Source organism: Tyto alba, unplaced genomic scaffold (genome assembly GCF_018691265.1).
Source record: "Tyto alba isolate M040663 unplaced genomic scaffold, T.alba_DEE_v4.0 Super-Scaffold_31, whole genome shotgun sequence".
In the NCBI taxonomy this organism is placed as follows: Eukaryota; Metazoa; Chordata; class Aves; order Strigiformes; family Tytonidae; genus Tyto; species Tyto alba.
The window spans coordinates 2166027-2182550 of NW_024881306.1; the positions used below are offsets into that span (position 1 = coordinate 2166027).

Below are 16524 nucleotides of genomic sequence, written 5' to 3' on the forward strand. Positions count from 1 at the left end.
CCCTGCTCGGCTCTGTTCCCCTCCAACTTAAGGCCGTTTTTTTTAGTTTTTTTTTGGGGGGGGGGTGGTTTTTTTGTTTGTTTTGTTTTTTTTGGTAAAATTGGTGGTGGTGGTCTTTTAAATGCAGATGAGCTGATGCTAATTTACCCACTGCTCTGCTACCACTGGCAGGGAAGTGGCATTAAATATGTTTTAAAAGTATGTTTAAATTGGGACTCATGCACCTTCTGCCTTTACCTTATCAACCCTTTATTCAAAATAAGCATAATAATAAAAGTTTTTTAAATAGTTTGGAAATGGCTATTTTGCATCACCTAGAAAAATTTTAAAGAGAGATTTTGGTACTTTCGTATGCATAAACGTTCCACCACAACTCTCTGGATTGCTGATATATGCATTTCTATCCTTTTTCTCCCTGCTCCTTCACACTGTTTGTTTTTTTGGTTTTTTTTTTTTTTTTTGCAGAGGTTCTTGTGCTTTTTCTTATCTTCTTGTCTTTCCCCCTTGATCTCAAGCATTTGCTCATTAGCACTTACTGAAATGCTTTGTGGGACATTTAGAGCAAAACAAATTAAGACCTTGCAGTTCCAGATAGTTCAGCTCTGCAGCTGGCTCCACTCGTACAGCAGTTCAGTGCACTGTGATATGTAGGCACTATTGGCACTGGCAGACTGTTCATCATCTGTCTGACAGGGGTCAGCGCTGCGGGCAAAACAGCGCTTGGCTACTTGAATTCAAGAATCTAATATTTCCTGCTCAGTAAGACCTGCGACCAGGTCCGAATAATCCTGACTCTTTAATTTGTGAGATTGTCTGCATTGTGGGGGACACAGTTATTCTCTCGTAACTATTGATTTTCTTAAAGGAAGTCAAGGTAGTTTACACCTGAAGGGTACTTGGGCAAATCTAGGACACCTATTAACTCGAGTCAATCTGGAATCCTTGTGAAAAGCTGAGCTTTTGCTTCCTGGCTGCTGGGAAAAGATTCTGCTTTCAGGTCAGTCTGGAAATGCCCTTGCTTCATACTTCATCTGCTTTGGGCTTTTAGCAATTGCAGAGTGTAATTTACCAGTAATAAAAACCCAATTATGCGCTGAACAACAAGGATTTTTGAGAAGTCTTACGAATTTCTCTTTGTGAGGGGGCTGTGTGTGCCTCACTGGATTTCTTGCCTGCATTTGCCAGGAGAACAAGTGCTTTATCTTCTTCATGCTCACCATCTCAGTCTTTGAACATCCTTTTCTCCTTTACTCTGTCTTCTACCTTAAAACTAACCACTGTGCCCTTTGAGGACACTTTTTTTTTCCACAGTGGGAGTATTTCATTCATCCTAGATCTCAAATGGAAGTACTGAGGTTCAGTTAATGTGATCTAAGGAAACCAGATGCCCCCCCCCCTCAGGAAACGTTGCCCCTGGGGGTTGAGACCTGCCCTCTGTCTGTTCAGATTGCTTGTGGGACCGGACCTGCCCTGTGGTTTGGTGAGCCAGGCCGGTTAGCTGCTACCCTGGGAGTTGCTGGGGAGGGGGCTCATTGGCTTCAGCAAAGGCTTTGTGTGATAGAATTCTGTCACGGATATGAAAATACTGTCTGTTAACTGATACAAATCTCTGTTCCATTATGATCAGATTGTCTCTGAACTTCATTGGACTGAACTATAATGCAGATTCATACTCCATAGTTACATTGCAATAGTTTATTTTAAAAGCTGTATCAGATAGATTGAAGAGAGAAGAGCTTGTGACAATGTGGGGAAATGCAATCAATGCAAATTAACTTATTTAACATTTCTAGTGTAGAGACGTCCAATATCACAGTAGCATTTCATCGTTAAAGAAAAAAAGATGTTGGTAATTTCTAGTTGTTTGGTATCCTCCAGGTTATCGGAGATGGTGATTTGAAGAATCAGGTTTCCAATATGAACAAAGCAAAAGCGTCATCTGAAAAAAGGTGAATTTAAAACCATAGTGACTTCTCAACATCAAGCTATTTGAGATTTGTGAAAAAGCAGACTTTATCTTATTAATAAGATAAATCAAATATGCATTATGAGCCCCTAGTAAGAATGTGTATCCTGATACACCAAGGGAGTCAATATTGATTAGCATAAAGTAGCTTCATATTTAATAAATGACTCTTTAAATTTACAATTTTCAGTTAGTATTAGACATGTTAAAATATAAAATACGCCTTACATTTCATTGTAACAGTTATCGACTAATTTAATATTTTCAAGCAAATATGGGCAAAACATAAAATGATTTATATTGAATGAATTAAAGGATAAGTTTATAATACTGTATAGGAAGCATGATGTTTGTCCTAAGATGTATACAAACCTTGAACAGTTAGGACAAACAAGAGTGGGGTTACAGAAGGTTTCAAGAATTGAAAAGTTGTGTTTGTTATTTTCATGATAACTTGTTTTAGCAAATATTTGAAAAAGTTATGAGGTTATCTATGGAAGACAAAATATCTCTTAAGTGTCAGGAAAGGATTTCAGTCTTACTCTTTTCCTAAGATATGACAGGTTAAAGCACCTCATTAAATCAGACCAGCTAATCATAAAAAAAAAAAAAAAATATTCTGTAGATGGGAAAATAGGGAATTTTTGCTTCAGCCTTAGTTCTCTGAAATACCGATTATCTTCTACGTGGGTGGATGAATTTGCATGAAGGACATGCTCTACTGTGGATTAATTTTCTATGTTGGGATGGAGTTACAAATTTTAGTTTAAACCACTGCATGTAGAATCATCTTTGCTTTTGCGGACTTTAACAGTGGAACAGCTAGATATCAGGGACTGGTTGCTCCTGTTTGTGTAAGAGATGGATCAAAAGAAATAGTAAAGAAACTATTATGTTTTCTACGTATGGTGTATTAGTTCCTTAGGCGATATGATAAGCAAACTCAAGCTCTCCATCAACAGTGGGTATTATTGGAAATACTACTAATTATAATACATGAAGTATACTATCACACAGAATATTAGATTTCTACAAAGTGTCTACTTAAGTGCTGTTTATTCTTCTTTAGTTCTTGAGTTAAAAGGAGAGCTTCCATCCCTGCAATTCAAAACTGTGGTTCCCAAAGTAATGAATAAATTATGGTGACTTTAGTTCACGGCTATCTCTGTACAATAATCAGAAGTATCAGCTCTCTGAAGATTACGTGATAACTGCAGGTGGTTGAGAAAAAAATTTGGAATTGGTTTGCATTGGAATAAAACAAAACCAGACTCATGAGAAGCCTGCCTACTTCAAAATATTTTTCAAAAAGCTCCCTGTAACATGCTGAAACACAGCAGACCTGTTTGCTGCGAGGGAAGAAGACGCTCCCTGCTATGGCAGCGCGCTGGCTGAGTGCAAACAGCAGCTTCAGGGGAAGTAGGTACAGCTGGTGAACTGAAGGTTTCTGATTACTTCCTTCATTTGACTATTATCTTTTGGGAGGCTTCTTGCAAGGTGAATAGCTGAAAACCATCCTATAAGCTGCCATGACAGCCGTCAGAGTTCTCTTTCTCATTGTGAAGAAACACTTAGGAAGGTGTAATGATGTGTTTTAGCATTTGCATAGCACAGTACTGTACAGGGACTCCTGGAGAGTTGTGAATCTAGCACTTCATCGTAATCAGAGTAATAACGCTTAAACTTTTGGGGAGTTGGTGAGACTGGGAGAAACGTCCCTGCAGCAAGGGAACTTTCTCTGAGAAGATGTTTTCTTGTTGAGGGAGTTCTCTTTTAAACATGAACCCCTGAAGCCCTCTGTTCCTCACTGTCTGGGCAGGTGCTTCCTCTATATCTACTCAAAGCTTTCCTAACCAGAGAAAGAGGAAATCCACAAAGCTGTCTGGGTAGCTAGAGCCACACTGTGCGCTTTGGCAGCAGCTGAGGTGGTGTCAGGCTTGTTCCTGCTTCTTTTTTGCAAGTAAGATGTGTTGTGAGGGGCATTTGGAGCTGTGGCCTTTGGTCATGGGCTGGAGAAAGGGTTTCCTGCCCATGGAGACATGCAGTGTAGGGGATCAAACAAGCCTGGTAAACTTCACCTGAGGATGCTAAAAAAAGTCTAAATCCACCCCAGTATAATAATTATCGGTTGTCTTCAGAACACATGAGATCTGGGTTAAGTAGTGAAAGACAGAGATGACAAACATAGTGGTTGTGTCTGTGGGAGTCGGGGAGCAGAAACTAAGTAGCTGTAGATCAGCTGTCTTCTTTTCTTTGCACAGAAGGATCCTGGAAGAACTAACCGAATGCGTGAGGCTGCGAACAGCCAAAGGTGGTTTGAGTTGTTCTTGAAAATCCATCTGATTTTTCCTATGTGAGAGAGTAACAGGTCTCACGGTCAGAAAAGTGGCATTAGAATACCACAAACGTGTTTAAAGCTTTACTAAAATAACCACTGCATGTGATTGCCATCAGGGAGCTGAGGCAATTGCTCTCTCCAAGTGCTCTGGAGTAGGGCACTGACTGGGTACCAGAGCAGGGGTGGTTGATCACTGTCAGAAGGAAACAGCGCACGGTTTGTTTCTGGATGTGCTCTTTCCTCCTCTTTTTGGGAACGACTGAAAATACTTTGCGCTTCTACTAATGATCTGAAAGAGAAGAAAGAGTTCTTGTTAAAGCTGCAGACAGCTTGAAACTGGAAAGATCTGCAAAAATATTAGAGGACCAAATGATTTCCAAATACTCCTGTGAAATGCAGAAAAGAATATTTGCTGGGAAGATGTGCAAGGTACTGTGCTTAGAGAGGTATACAACTGCAAGGGATAAAGGACAGTCACGTTCGTAGTGAGGAGAGCCACAAATAGTGAGATTGAACTGCAGGGAGAAAATCTTTGGAATGAAGGGACACAAGGTGTGAGAATGAAGGTGCCTTTGGTTACTGACTCACCATTTTTGCAGGCTGTTAAGGACTGTTTGGGCATATGTCTGTCATGAAGAGCAGCTGTGGTGTTGATCCAACTCCGAAGAGAATAGCTTATATGGCCTTAGGAAGTTTCTTCTAGTGCTTTACAGCCATTTTGATTTTTATAGCTAAAGAGAGCAGAAACTGTTGCCTGCAATGACTACAGAGTGCTCTTGTGAGGAAGTTTTAGAATGAGTGGGGTCAAAAATGTCTCCTTAGTGGGAAGACAAGCCTTGTATGAAAGGCTGGCCACAGTGTTCAGGGCCACCTGTGAGCTTCTGCAGCGTCAGCAGCTTAAGAGGAAATCTAGCTCAGACAGGACGCAGTTTTTATTGTGCCATTCTGACTACGTCCTTGGTTTACCTAGCTGTTGGATTAAAAATACTGAATTCCATGTTGCCCCTCTGTTTTGGAGAGCTGTCTCCCAGATTTGGATCCTGAATGGTTTGTTGGTTAAAACGTATGTATTTGCATTCCAAATATCAGAAGGAGTCACGCTGCAAATTGGGTTCTATTTTGTTCTTAGGTCAAATGGGTTGTCACAGCAATATTACATACGGATCAGTCAGTCAGGCTGGCTGCCCTATTTCTTGTCCTACAGCCTTTCTGATTTACTAGGCAGACATTGAAAGCTCTCACAGTATTATAACCACTATGTATATTAGTGCAGAATATTAATAAATAATTCTTGTTTTAGGAAGAAAACTCAGTCATAGCTAAGAGGAAATCAGGGCTTTAGTTTATATTTCAGCATAGACTCTGAGCTGATGTTATTTTCAATGACAGTTGATTTGGTATGCTGAAGACATGAAGTTTATTTGACTGTATATCTGTTGGAAGACTTCTTGCAAGATGAATAACCTAAAACCATTCTAAAGATACCTCTTTAACCACTGCAATGAGCACTCATCGCTCTTGATAGAAACTCTGGCCCCAGGAGGAGATGATACTTCTAAATCTTAGGATTTAAATTGTTATATCACCCAGTAGTGAGAATGACTTACCATTCCTGAACCTTTTAAAGCTTTTAGTAAGTATGGAGAAACTATGTTAGATGCTAACGTTGTACATGTTATATTACTTCCATGTGCTGGCATTGCTTGGATTTTGCAGGTCACAGCAGTCAAAAATCATGTTTGCTCTGAAATTTTAGTGCCTGTGAATGAGTTTGTCTTTATGAAAACTTGTATTGTCTTGTTTGTTTGTTTGTTCCTAAGGACTATCTTTGCTTTCTTGGGTTGTTTCCAGCTTTCAAACTACATTTATTTCTGTGTGAGACCAATGAAATACCACAGTGGAACTTTTAGATATGTACACACCCGCACACTGAAGCAGCAGTTCTCTTACACGTTGGTTTAGATGTGGGTTGGCTGGGCTCTTTACTTGTTTTGGTTGTGAGCTGCTGAAGGCAACATCTTTTGGAAGCTTGTCAGCTTGTATACCAGACGAACAGAGGTTATAGATTTCATGAAAATCTTGGGTTTATTTTGGAGTGTTTCAAGTTCAGAGGATGAATGGGAGCATAGAATTAAACAAAACGAATCTTATGCAAATAATAACGGCTTTATACTATCCAACCTGGTTTTGGATGATGAGAAAGGATTGGGGGGATTATGCTTTACTTGAACAAGTAATATTTTATCAACCAAGACAGATTTATTTTAGATCCAAAGATCCTTTAAAATCAAAGTCTAGCAAATAACCGAGAAGGTGATATACTTACTTCACCGTATAAAATTATTTTGACTTATGCTCTATAAATAGTATAACCATTTCTTATTACTGATGTTAACAGCTTGTAAGTATCATCTGTAATCTGAAATTGATTTTTGGTCACGCTTCTCATTTAGATGTCAGTGTGGAAAAGTGGAAGTGGTAGAAGCAGTTTCCCCAGCAGCTGTTGTATCGATGTGCTTTCATGGCAGTACAGACTTTGCTGTCAGCTACCTTTTTTTTCCTTGATTTTAACATACTTGCCCAAATCTAAGCTAATTATTTTAGTAGAGATAACTGTAAGTGTGAAACCTTTTCATATATGTAAAATACAAATCAAGGCGTAATAATTCCTCATTGTTATAAACAAACCTGACATATTTATAAAGCTAATGTTACAGACTTTAGTTTTATTGCAGATAGTCAGAACAGTATGTGTATGAAATGAATTATTGTCGGTTATTGTGGGACGCTAATGTTACAAAAGTGCAAAGTCAAGGTAGTTAATCCTTGGAAGTTATAATTTCCTGTAATTAATTATATGACTCTACTTCAAATGTTAAAAAATTGTCTAAAAATTACTTTCATGTGGAAATGTGAATCTCAGCACTATTCTGAATAATTGTTGTGTTCTAAAACTGGAGAGCAATAAAACAATTTCTAGACTGATTCTATTTTGAATACTATAAATATTTACTTTTTTTTTTTAGCCTCTGTAATCTACCTACCTATACGAGTCCCTGGTTTAAATTTGTTTCTTATATTAAATACATTTTCAAGGCAATTTTATGATGTCAGGCTAAAATACCTTGATGTTAAAAATGAATTCAAACTCTGATGATAGCTTTGAACACCTTCGAAAATTTTTTCTTCAGAATGGTGTTCTTTTTCTTCAAATGGTGGGTGCTGCTTTGCTCACCTCACGAATTACATATTCTTTCACTTTAGAAACACAAGCCCGGAAGGCAAACAGTCTTTGGGACTGTTTGTAGGCAGTTTTTTCTTGAATGGCAGGTTTGATCCAGTATCCTGGCCCTTAAGATAAACTGTATTAAATATAAATTACTCTAACTGACATAAACAACATTTGTACCTACATCTGGATTTTTTTGCTGCAACTAATTTCTCTGTTCACAGTTGGTCTTGGAGATGCTGTTATACATAGTTAGTCTGCTGCAATGCAGGCTTTGTAAAATCTGTAAATTTGCCAGAATTAAAGAGAATTAAGACTGTTCTCCAGTTGAGATAAAGTATGAAGGTGAATTAGCAACTCCCCTTATTCTAACGTGGGATTTCTGTCGTTAGTGTTTTTTTCCTCTGATCGAGGTGGAAAAATGAATGTAAAAATTCTTTCTTGTAGTGTTTCCACCAGTTCTCAGACTATGTCTCTGCTGTCACAGCTGGAGAAGATCAATTTGGATTCTGTATTAGGAGAAGCAGACAATGCCAGATATGTTACCTCAGAGATCCTTCATCTGGTTCAGAGTCAAGGTAAATATCTCAGTTTTATGGTTTTAGTAGTTTTTGTTTTGATGAGCCTTCCTTCTCGTATTTCTTCTGAGGTGGACTTTAATTGTTGTTTCTGTTCGGTGGACTTGATTAGCCATCTGCTTTTGTCACTGATTGTTTAAAGCACCTGTTTAAGGCCATGTTTAAGTTGTCTGATATAGTATTGGTTACACTGAGTGCATTTTGTATTGTCAAACAGCTATAATTTAAGTGATAATTCACAGTATACATGTGTATATATATACGAGAAGTAGAAGTATCTGGAAGAGAGCTTTCTTACAGATTTTACCTTTACAGTGTTTTTTTCTAGGACAAATTGTTGAACAAGTGAAAGCAAAAATGAGATTTAAAGTCACTTAAGTCTTTGATTTATTTTAGTTAGTATTATCTACATATATGCAGTTTTTAATAGATTTTATTATTTACAGTGTAGTGTAGATTTTCTGATCAATCTGTATGTGATCACAGGGCATTTTGCCCACAAGCTAGTATATTAAAAGAAAAATGGTCTTTTTCTGACTGGCAGAAAAAAACAAGGAGGAGATGACTTCTAAGGGCTCCACTGGAATAGAAGTTATCCTGTCAGCCCTAGAGGTAAAACCTTCCGATCTGTGTGGTTATGGGTACGTAGCAAGTTTTCATTTTATCACCGGGCTTTGTATTACTACAAATACGTTGTTATCCTATCTAGTCTCCAACACTTGTGTAGGACTGTGATGATTAGATATGGTCTAGTTAAGAATTCTCTCCCTTATTTTTAAATATTGTAAGAAATTAGTTGTCAATTATCAGTTCTAATTAATATGCCATATTGCAAACTAAATTTTAATTGTTTTTTTTTGGTTAATTCAGGCTGCATAGTAGATGATTAGCTGGGTGGTTACATCTTAAATTCTGTTTGATTTAGTGGTGGCAGTTTCTCTGAGCTTGTAAGTATTTAAACCACTGTATTAGACTTCTACATTAAGTAAAGAAATCCCTCTATTTTACATTGCAGAATACAAAAGATCCTCAAAGTATTCGAAATATATTGAATATCCTCATTGAGATTGTGTCAGTTGGTAAGTTTTCATTAAGGAGCAGTTTTCAATTTGTGATTATATTCCTGTATTCTTCTGCAGAAGTTGTGTTTTTCCTTTGGGAGGCAGGTTTGTGTTTGTTTAGTAATTTTTTTGGGTGGTTTCAGATGTTTGCTAACAGTGATTTGTATGCAGAATAAAAAGAACACAAAGACTGAAGCCACCTTTCAAATAATCATACACAAATAATTTACGTTGCTGTAAGTATAAGGCCAGCAGGTTCTTGCCTAGTGCAGTCACATATGAGGAAAATATTTCTGTTCTAAAGACTTCCCTTATGATAACTGTAGCTTAGGTTCTTAATTGTTCTTTGGCTTCGGAGATATCAGTTGAGTTTTAATTCCTAGGTGGCGGTCAGAGGGCAGGCGTCTTAGTCACTAAAGGAGGGACACAGATCTTATTGCAGTTGCTTTTGACTGCCAGCAAAGACTCTCCACCAACTGGAGAATTAATGGTGCTTCTTCATACTCTTCTTGCAAAAATTGGTCCAAAAGGTGATAATGATATACGTACATAATATGGCTTAATACTTTGTAGTTTTATGATTGTAACTTCAAAAAAATTTTCTTTCTATTATTGTGTAAGCATGCATGTATTCAGAATTGGTAAAGGAGAACACAAAGATGAGTAAAATAGAGGGGAGGAAAGAATGATGAAAAATAGGTAAGCAGAGTTGACAGCAGAAGAAATTCACAGTTTGTTTAACTTTTTTTTTGATAACTTCAAAATTAGTGTGAATAATCTTGTATTTCTTTGACGTCAGACAAAAAGATTGGCATGAAAGCAAGAATTAATGGTGCCCTAAACATATCATTGAATTTAGTGAAGCAGAATTTGCAAAACCACAGGCTAATATTGCCATGTCTTCAAGTATTAAGAGTTTACTCAACCAACTGTAAGTACTGCTGATAGTTCTTTTTTTTCCCATGTGATACAAAAGTTTTTACCTAGATACAGTTGAAACATCCGATCTACATGCTTGTTCAATGTTAGATGTTTAAAATAATATTTTTATCTGAGAATTCAAATTGCTTGAATTCTAATAAAAGCTGTGAAGCGTGCTTGTACATCTCGTGTGTCTTTGATTTTTATTCAGTTTGTGTGTGTGTGTATATATATATACAAACACTGCCGGGGGTTTTAACCAGTGCTATTGGATGTGTGAAACTGAGTCATCTAACTTTCATAAATGCTGATCCTTTAAGATTTAAACCAGAAATACTAACATTATGCTTGCGAAAGCACTTCAAATTAAATAATTATTCTTTTTATTATACACGCTCACTTATTTTTCTTTTTACTATTTTATTTCATTGTAGATCACTAATGTAAAACTTGGTTCACACAGGACATATTTTAATTATTTAACCTTTCCCTTCTTCATTGTGTTGAAGTGCCCTACTATTGGGCTAATACTCTTCCACAAGAGCCGAATTCATTGTCTGGGCAGGCAGTAGGAAGTTGAGGAAAGTAGTGTGTTTCTTGCTGTATCTCTGCTGTTGCTTATGTAAGAAACAAGCCCATGTATATATAAAAAAAGTTTTATTGGGGACAAAGTCAGTGGAGCAAAGAATACAGCACTGGGCACAAAGGGGCTCCCTTTTATTGTATAAATGGTTAAATATTTGTGAGAAACAAGCCCACGTATATATAAAAAAGTTTTATTGGGGACAAAGTCAGTGGAGCAAAGAATACAGCGCTGGGCGCAATGGCGCGCCCTGGAGCCAAAAGGGGCTCCCTTTTATTGTATAAATGGTTACATATTCATCTACTCTAATACATATGCATCACTACTTCTAAGGATAGGGAGGGAATATTACAATTAGTTCCGAGAAATCATTAACATATCCCCCCAACCCAAATTCCTCCCGTCGCGCTTGCGCAGTGCTCCCTGGTGGTCGTGGGCAGGGGTCTTCAGATGAAGGCTCGTAGTCTTCTTCACTGTGTTCGCTCGTTGACCCTTATTTCTGCGCAAACTCAGTCCTGTGGTCGCGTACACCTTGTCCTTCAAGTCTGGGCTAATTTGTAGCTCTTTTGTCTTTATGGCTCAGTGGCTCCAGTTCCTCTCTTATCTCAAGAACAGGAGATAACAGAGAGGGCCCATCATGTTCTTTGCCATTCCATTGCAAAGGAGTTACCATCCTTTGATATGGACCATCTGGTGAGCATTCCAAAGGAAAAAGGGGCGGCTGTTGGGTTGTTGTTTCCTCTGATCAATTCCCCCTCCCTTCTCTTTTCCCACTAGTAAATTATTTCACTTTTCTTAAAATTTGTATCATTGTACTAATAATAGCTTCAGCCTAATTCAATAAAAGTAATTGTTTAATTACTTTTAGCGAAAGCAAAATTCTTCTATTATTTATCACAATCCACCCTTTTTTTTTTTTTTTTTTAATACCATATTTTGCTTGAGCTTACTAACACTTAGTCTCATTCTTTTCTTAATATCATAACTTTGTGGGCACCAGCCACTGCTGCCATCTCAGGGTTTACCGGCATTGCTGTTATTGGCATCCCCTCAATAACATGAGATATTAGCTGTATAAAGCAAGGTATTGAACATGGTAAAAATAGTAAGCCCGCGACGGCACAAAGGAAGAAAAATTCAATCTTTTCCACCAGGAAGCTCCTAATAGATCATCCCACCATTTTGAGTCTAACATTGAGGGTGTTTTATGGTCTTGGTTACCCAGAGCACCGTAGGTTAAACAGCTCTTATTCTATCTGCTATATGCAGTTGTCGCCTTAATGTTTTTGCCGTGTGTTATTTATTCCTTGCTTTGTTCAGTTAATCCAACATGTTGTGACCAACATGCAATTTGCTACTATTGTTTCACCTGTTGGCGTTAAGCAAATTCGAGCTGTGTGCCGAACTGCACAGTCAACCGTACTATCAGACACCCTGTAAACAATAATCAACAATTTATTAGCAAATAAGAACCTGAAATAATTAACTGTATAACAATCCAGCAAAGTCCCACATGACACAATCAGAAAGAGAAAAAGTAAGAAACAAAGATATCAGCACTGTCCTTTGGATGTTGTCCTTCGATGTCTTGTTACCCTTACTCACGGGGCGATAGCGATAGAAAGATAGAAAAGAGTCCAAGAACAACAGTCACGCGCCGCGCGGTAACTCCTCTGATCAATAACATTTTCTTCTTTGAACTATAAGTCTGTTTCCATCACCTCATCAAAGTTTTGAGGGCGTCTTAGTTGTCTTCGTGATCTTGGAGGATTGGGGGGAGGAGGTGATCTCCGACACCAGCCACGAGACATTCCCTCGCATACCGCGATGGCAACGACAGTCACCACCAATATAATGAAAAATCCCAACAGCAGGGCGGCGCACACGGGATCGTCCCCTACTCCCATCTTCCCAAGATTGCAATCCAGTGGGATCAGTAAGATTAGTGGGATAGTCCAGCCCCAGGCTAGCGGCTTGACCGAGGAAGGTCCAAGTGCGCAATGAGCGGAAGTTTCTCTTCCACCCAGAATGCCTGTGCTGCCTAGATCTGGGCGGGCCTGGCAGTTGTTTTTGCCATCCGGGTATAGCCGAACTTTCGAGACCCTCCAACAACACATGCGCTTTGGACTGGGGGCGTGGAAATCCATTTTCCTGCTGCGTATGTGGACCCTGACTCCTGATCCCTACGGACCAGGCAGGTTCGCCACTCGCGCTCTCACTCTTGTACCTCCGATACCGCGAAAACAATGGAGCGTGCTTATGCATGGGCAGCAATTTATTGTGCAGCCTTGATGTTGGTAGCCCTCACTTTGTTTGCCTTTTTACTACATATCTTTTGCCCTTGTGAATGTTCCTCTTTCAAGTGCCCATGTAGTTGTATCTGCTTATGTAAACCACCATCTCCTTTGGCTAACCACGTCGAAAATTCTGTTATAGGTCTTTTCGGCGGTTTTGGTACTGGCTGTTTTACTTCTGTCACATCTTTTACTTGGATTCTCTTCTTCCCACTAAAAATATCTCCATCCACCCTTCTGTCTTTGGGAAAGCAAAGCCACTCTGATGTTGGACATAACAGTAAAGCACTTGCTGCACAAATTTGCCACTATTAAAGCAAACCATACCAGGATGATTAGCAGAGGTCCGGTATAACATATACTCCCACCTCTCATGCCTATGGGGTTGCAGCCCACAGCTGAGATAAAAGTCTTCCTGGTGGGGAGCACAGAGGTTAACCCGGTCTTGCCCTCTACTGTTTAATGAATCCGTGTGTTAAGAGTTAGCCAATTCAAGTGCAGCTACTTTATAGCCACTTCCTTTGTTTCTAAGCAAAGCAAATTTTTTTGGCACTTTCTGATAGTGTCCTCCCATCAACTCTCAGGGACATCACAAATTCTGGGGACTAACTTCTTTTTCCCGTAAATCAAGGTTACAGTTCATGCCCCTTCCCTATACAGTTTTAAGACAATTTTCTCCATCTACAAGAAATACCACCTCCGGTGACACATTTCACATTCACACAAAACCCACGCTTCATGACATCCATACATACACTCGAGACAAGGTATTACCCTATTAGGTTGATTTTCTAGCAATGCCTGATCGAATCCAAAATGCTCATAATCTGTTACCAAAAGCCACTCTGTCATATGTCTGCCAGTTAAATTTTCACAATGTTACCTCTGAACCCAGTCAAAAATCCAGTCAAACCACTGGTTAAGAGTCATTCAATCCCTCCTGATGAATTTACTTAGTCCTTTGAGGGTGACGTAGTTATCAGTTGATGGTACCACAGTCCACTCCTGAGGCTTTTCCACGGTCCTTTTCCTCAGGAGGCAGGAGTCCACCCCTTTTCTTTTGTTCGGATCGCTGTCTCGGTGGTCAGCAGCACCTGAAATGGAACTTCCCACTTGGGAGTTAATGATTAATCTTTCCACACTTTTAGCAATACCCAATCACTGGTTTTACATTGTGGATATTAAAATCCAATGGTGGTATTTGAGGCAGAAGCCCTTTCTTTTTTTTTCTTTTTTTTTTTTTTTTTTTGTTTCATTAAAGTGTTAGCAATTCTTATTACATACTTTCTTACATACTGATCTCCTACTTCAGGGGTGACAGTATCCCTGTTATTACTCATAGATGGTAATCCAAACATCATTTCATAGGGAGAAATTCCCAGGTCTGTTTGTGGCTCAGTATTGATCCTTAATAAGGCCAACGGCAGCATTTAATCCAAGACATCTGAGTCTCAATCATTAACTTAGTCACGGTTTGTTTTAAAGTTTGATTCATTCTTTTCTCCTCTTCCAGAACTCTGAGGATGCCATAGGGTGTGCCACGCCCATTCAATCCCTAAGGCTTCAGATAGTTGTTGCATAATTTTTAAAATGAAATGTGTTCCTCTGCCCAAGTCTATCCATATCTGGGATAATGTTTTCCAATAACACCTTGGATACCATGCTTGCCATTGCCCTTGGTGTGGGGGATTGCTTCCACCCAATGAGTTAAGTGAGCCACTAATACCAACAAATACTTCCACCCTTGTATTTGAGGTAGCTCTGTTAAGTCTACCTGGAGGCTTTGTATGGCTAGCTCCTGTTCCCCAGCCACCTTTTTCTCATTATCTTTTGTTCACTTTTTAACAATTCAGACACTGATCAACTAGTTGTTTAGCCACCGTGTATATTCCTATACACCCATATTGTCTAAGAAAATGATCACAAAGTGATTGCGTTCCCCAATGTATTTTCTGATGTATTAATGACAGAATTTCTCATGATCATGTTTTATTTAACATCTACCTTCCATCTGCTAAAGTCCATTTTCCTTCTGGATCTTCCCCGCCCCCCCCCCCCACCCCCCCCAACCCCCCTTATTTTAAGTACATCCTTTTCTTGTTCTGTGAAATTCGGGGCTAAATTCTCATAATCCCCCGTGTTACTACCAATAAAACTACTGATGATGATTCTGTAGCTGCTCTTCTGGCTACTTAATCTGCTAAATTATTGCCCCTTATTTCCATCGATGCTCCCCTCTGATGTCCTTTCACATGCACAACTGCAATTTCTGTAGGGAGCTTCAGGGCTTCTAAAACTTCTCTGATCAGCCGCTCGTGTACTAGCTCCTTCCCTTTTGTATTTATAAGCCCTCTCCTTCCCATTTTTCCAAATGTGTGGACCACTCCAAATGCATACTTTGAGTCTGTGTACACTGTCCCTTCCTTATCTCTCAAATATACCAACGCCTGTTTTAGGGCATAGAGTTTACAGGCTTGTGCTGACCACCCAGCAGGTAATTTCCCTTTTCAAACACTTCCATCTTCTGCCCCTCGATAATTGCATAACCCAATATTCTTTTTCCTTCTAGGCATCGAGAGGACCCATCAATAAATAGTTTTTCTCTATAGGGCAAAGGTTCACCTAACAGATCTTCTCTTATTTTCGTTTGATAATTTATAAAATCCAAACAGTTATGCTCTGGTTCCTGTATATCCTCCCCGATTCTCCTCCCATAATTCTAGTAATTTAACCACTAGTTTTCCTTCATCCAGCACCACACCTATTCCTATTGCACTTGTAAATCTCTACCTAGCAAATTACATCCTACCCCTGCATTAACAACAGATCATTAACAGCATATTGATCTTCCCCTTGTATTAACCCATTCTTTATAACTGGGACTGAAAACCCCTTCACCTTTAGCCCCTACAGCCCAAGTTGTATCTTTTACATAATCTTCCTCCTGGGGTCTTAATTTCAAATTTATCAAGGGCTCTTCTGTTGGTATACCCCCCCAGGAGGTAGAGCCCCTGACACCCCTAGTGATTACCACCCTCATCCTGTTGTGTTACTTCAAACACCAACAGGTCCCGTATTTTCTGGGGGCATTCTTGTTTACAATGCCCCCCCCCCTTCCCACAATAAAAACATCCCCTTGTGATTTCCCTAGCCAGTGGTACCTCTTGGTTCCACCTTCCCTTTCATTCCCTTGCTTGTTTCAAATTTGTGATTTCCCTTCTGAGATTCCCTGTGTTTATTTCTAACAGCTTCTTGTGCAGTTATCATAATTTTAGCTTTAGTTTTAGCCTTTTCTTCATCCTTTCTAATATCTACTTTCTGTGCTTCTCTCAGGGTTCATCCAGACTCTTATTATAATGACCTAGAGTCACTCATATCTCTCCTCCGCTCTTGTTCATCTGATTCCACTGCAGAGGGGTTACAGGGAGTTTCTTTTCCCCGGGTATCCCCTGCTGATTTTCTCTCTCCCATATCCACATTCCAGACGTTCTGATCATTTGTCTTTCTTCAGGAGAAAAAAAGATTCCCATCTCCGACAGCCCCACAGGGTCCTC

General features: G+C 39.2%; 1 pseudogene; it reads left to right on the top strand.

The window, feature by feature from the left end:
- The first annotated feature begins 984 nt into the window (after positions 1-984).
- The window catches only part of LOC122154109, an 88894-nt pseudogene continuing 73354 nt past the window's right edge, over positions 985-16524 (top strand).